Consider the following 5,357-nt stretch of genomic DNA (forward strand, 5'->3'; position numbering starts at 1 on the left):
AAACACTGCTAAGTGAAATAAGCCTAGTACAAAAGGATAAATACTCTATGATTCCACTTATATGAGGTACATAGAATGAGTAAGTTGTTGGAGACGGAAAGAAAAAGGGGATGGAGAGCTATTGTTTAATGCAGGAGTCCTCAACCCCTGGGCCATGGACTGGTACCAGTCTGTGGCCTATTAGGAACTGGGCCACACAGTAGGAAGTGAGAGGCAGGAGAGCAAGTGAAGCTTCATCTGTATTTGCAGCCGCTCCCCAGCACTAGCATCACTGCCTCAGCTCTACCTCAGATCATCAGGCATTAGATTCTCATAGGAGCACTGGTTCCTGGGGCCAAAAAAGTTGGGGCCCAGTGGAATAAGTGCAGAGTTCCTGTTGAAATGAAAAAGTTCTGGAAATGGATAGTGGTGATGGTACCAGTACAACATCATGAATGTACTTAATGTCACTGAACCACCTACAATGGTTAAAATGGTAAATTTTATGTTATATATATATATCTTAATGCACACACAAAACTAAAAGGAACTGGATCTCAGTTTTTTAAAAAGTAGATAAAAACGGAAACAGAAGGTCAGGATAAAAGGGCAGATAGTGACACAGGCTACTGTGAGTTCCTCAGTCTTCCCAGGATCCCTGTCATTCTGGGGCTGTTTGCCTTTTTCCTGACAGTCTCTCAGAATTTCTATGGGTTGGCTAGCTGTCTAGACCAAATTTACCTTGTCCATACAGCCCATAAATGATACCCCCACACCTCTGAAATTCCATCACAGAGTCATTTCTTTGGAAAAGTAATGATTACCAGCCCCCTTTCCCCGCCCACACTCTTACCTTGGACCCGTATGTGTGGTTATTTGGTTACCACTGCCCCACATAAAAGTGTATTGCCTTTGGCATTGTGGGATTCCATCAAGTTCATGCAATCTCCCACATGCATGCTCACTTAGAAGAAAAAAGTACCAGACCACCATTTTTTGTTTGTTTGTTTCTCAGTTGTTTATTTGGAAAAAACTAGTAATATAAAAATAAAAATACCACAATACTAATTCGGTCAGGGAGAGCAAACAAAAGAGAAAGGTGCACTTTTAGATATAGAACCAAAATTTAGAACAGAATAATTACTGGATAGCCCAGTCAATCCACTCATATGTATTTATCCAAAAGACAGGAAGGCATATCCACATAAAATTTATATGTGAATGTTTATAGCTGACTTATTTGTAATAGCAGAAGACTAAAAATAGCCCAAATGTCCATCAATGGGTGAATAAATAAACAAATTTTGGTATATCCACACAATGGAATACTACTCAGTAATAAAAAAGGAACTACTGATACACACAATAAAGTGTATGAATCTCAAAATAACCATGCTAAGTGAAAGCCACAAGAGAAAAAATACATATTGTATGAATCTATATAAAATTCTACAAAATGCAAGCTGACCTATAGTAACAGGAAGCAGATCAGTTTTCTAGAGACAGAATAGGAAAGGGAGAGAAGAAAAGGTATGAGGACATTAGCAGGGATGATGGATGGATGTTATCTTGATTGTGGCGATAGTTTCACAAATGTATACGTATATCAAAACTCATTGAATTTCACACTTAAATGTGTGGTTTATTGTTGTTGTGTTTTTTGTTTTTTTTTAAAGAGAGAGCAAGAGAGACAGAGGAGAGCAAGAGCACGAAATAGCAGACAAAATGTTCTCCCTCATCTCTAATGTTCTTGAATGCAAGGTTGGAATACGCAGATGCCAAAAAACAAAAGAAAACAAAACAAAATTGCTGCTCCCACCCACACTAAGTCACCCCATGTTTCCTTTACCATATCTCTGAGTAGTGTCCCTTTCCATTCCTATTGGTCTGGTCTAAATCCTCCTTCCCCATTGTTAGGTTACAACCTAGTCCTACCGTGAATCCAAAATGCAAATGGCTGCCAGAATAATATTGACAAAGGACACCTCCAACCACATGATTCCTATTATCCAGAGCCATCATTAGAAAATCTCTATATCTATACCCATGCCTGAAAACAAAAGGCTATAAAATAAAATGTTGGCCGTGGTTATCCATGGGGAGTATGAATACAGGTGATTTTTTATTTTTTATTTTTTGCTTATCTGGTTTCTATATTTTGCAGTAGTTTTTTAAATAAAATATCCTTATTTGTTTTGCTTATTACAAAAGGAATGAATATTCATTGTAAAATATTCAAACAACATGAACAATATGGGAGTATAATAAAATTGCAAAGTGAAGCTTATTTCTTTGTTTCCACCAGCACTGTGGTTGCCTTCCCAATACCCACCCCATCCCTCCTATCCAGGAAGAGCCAGGCAGTTTGAGTGGGATTATCGCTACCCACAGCTCCAGCAGTGGCTTCTGGAATGGTCTAAACCAGAGATTCTCAAACCTAACATCCAAACTCTGATATTGTAACAAACATTTCATAAAACTGCCTTACCATCCTGACTTATAATCTAAGAAGAAATAATAGGAAAATAATTTTTTTAAACGATATGTGCTTGGGCACAACTATAATAGAAGACATAATGAAGTAGTTAGAGGCTTGGTAGAATCACCATTCAACAAACAGTTATTGAGCACTATGTGGTGGGCATTGTCCTAAGTTTGCTGGGGATTCAGACAGAAATCCCTGCCTCATGGAGCTTACATTGTAACAGGGTGGAGGGATACGAACAACAAATAATCAACATAATACAGAGTAAATTATATACTACATTAGAAGGGATAAGTGTTATTGCAGAAAAAAGTAAAACAGGATAAGGGGAAACCAGAGTTCAGAGCGGTAGGAAAGTGGGTAGCTGGTTACAGTTTCAAATAGAGTGGTCAATGCAGGCCTCACTAGAAGGTAACAGTTGAGCAAAGATTTGAAGGAGTTAAGGGACTGAATCATGTAGATATCTAGGGAAAAAGTATCCAAGCACAGGGAATAGCCAATGCAAAATTCTAAGGTAGAAGCTTGTCTGGTGAGCGTGGAGCTATTATAAGTGGCCAGTGACATAAACTGGAGTGAGTAGTATAAGAAAAAGCAGAAGTAGGAGAGTGGTCAGAGAGGTAACAGAGCCAGATCTCGCAGAGCCCTCATAGGACATCATAAGGCTTGTACTCTCAGTAAAATAGTGTGACATGAGGTTTTGAGCAGAGAAGTGTGACATGATCTGGCTTACATTTTATTTTATTATTATTTTTTTGATATATCTTTTTATTTGTTTGTTTGTTTGTTTGTGGGGTTTTTTTTGTGTGTGTGTGACATTGGTTAACAAAATCCAGTCAGTTTCAGGTGTAGAATTTAACAGTAAGGCATATATATATTGCTTTGCGTGTTCCCCTCCCATAGTTAGATTTCTTTCTGTCACCACATATTTGACCCCTTTTACCCCATCTACCTCTCCCTCTCCCTACCCTCTGGTAACCACTAGTTTATTATCTATGTTGATGAGTCATCGTTTGTTTGTCCTGTTTGTCCTGTTGCTTTTAGGTTTATATCCCACATATAAGTGATATCATGTGATTTTCAACTTTTTCTGTCTGGCTTATTTTACTTAGCATGATTATCTAGAGGTCCATCAATGTTGTCACAAATGGCAGTATTTCATCTCTTCTTATGACTAATATTCTACTGCATATATGTACTACAGCTTCTTCATCCAATCATCTATCGTAGGACGCTTAGGTTGCTTCCATGTTCTGGCCACCATTAACAATGCTGCTATGAACATTGGTGTGCAAATATCTTTTCGGATATGAGTTTTCAAGTCTTTGGGGTAAATACCCAGTAGAGGGATTGCTGGATCGTATGGTAGATCAATTCTTAGTTTTTTGAGGAACCTCCATACTGTTTTCCATAGTGGCTGTACCAATTTGCAGTCCCACCAGCAGTTTCTCTGTATCCTCTCCAACATTTGTTATTATTTGTCCTGTTGATAACAACTATTCTAACAGGTGTGAAATGGTATCTCATTGTGGTTTTGATTTGCATTTTCCTAATAGCTAGCAAAAATGAGCATCTTTTCATATGTTTGTTGGCCTTTTGTATATCTTCTTGGGAAAAGTGTCTATTCAGGTTCTCTGCCCATCTTTTGATTGGACTGTTTATTTTTTTGCTGTTATTGAGTTGTATGAGTTCTTTGTATATTTTGGATATTAGCCCTTATCGGAGGTGTTGCTTGAATATGTTTTCCCATTCAGATGGTTATCTCTTTACCTTATTGATAGTTTCTTTTGCTGTGCAGAAGCTTTTTAGTTTGATGTAGTCCCATTCATTAATTTTGATTTTACTTCCCTTGCCTTTGAGGTCAAATTTATAAAATCCTCTTTAAGTCCAATGACCTACATTTTAAAAGGAAAATCTGGCTGTTCTGTTGAGAATAGATTGTAAGGTGGAAGCAGGGAGACCAGTTGGGAGGTTGTTACAAGAATCTAGGTAAAAAGTGAATGCAACAGCTACAAATGCAGACTAATATTCAGTACTGTATTTCATAGAATCTAAGATGTCTTTGATTGGCAGATACATCTTGATTTCAGAGATAAATTATGCAGTGTGAATTGCATTATGCAGTGTGAATTGCAATAGGCATAGCTGAACTGGTGACTCAAATACCATAAGTGTTGTTGGTTGTTGAAAACGTGATTTTTCTGAAATAGTGAACAACCTTTGGTAAAATTCCAAATGAAACAAAGTACTATTTTCTGTCAATTTACCCATAATTCTCACATCTTTAAATTCAGCTTATATTAGGAACATGCAAAATAGTTCATGTTTATATATAAAATGGAGTTAGGGCCTAGGTTTAGGTTACTATAAACAGGTTTTATAAATCTACATTAATGTCTAGCAAGACATTAAAAGTCATGTAAGATGTGGGAAAATTCTGTGATGTATTGGACTGTCCCCTAAGTTATCAGAAATCTAATTATCTCTGGCCCACATTCTCTAAATGCCCAATCACTGTGACAACCAAAACTGCTTGCTAAATTTACAGAGAGGTCCCTAGAATGTGATGCCAGCATAGTGCATGATTTGGGAACAGTCACGTGACCATCCTATTATGGTCCAGTCAGAGGGAAGCCCTGGGCTGTTGGGTGAGGGGAGGGAGACACCATGAATGGGCTGGGCCTGAGGGAAGAAACCCATAGGCCTGAATGCACCAGCTACCACCACCAGGGGGAGCCAGCCTTAGGATGAGGATTTTAGCTTCTTTTTTTATGTAATATTTTATTAAATTGTGGTAAAATATACAAAACTTTACCATCTTAACAATTTTGAACTGTACATTCACATTATTGTGCACCAATCTCCAGAACTCTTTTCATCTTGCAAAAAGAACCTC

The sequence above is a fragment of the Pteropus vampyrus genome, unplaced genomic scaffold (assembly GCF_000151845.1).
Source record: "Pteropus vampyrus isolate Shadow unplaced genomic scaffold, Pvam_2.0 Scaffold15, whole genome shotgun sequence".
NCBI classification, from domain to species: domain Eukaryota; kingdom Metazoa; phylum Chordata; class Mammalia; order Chiroptera; family Pteropodidae; genus Pteropus; species Pteropus vampyrus.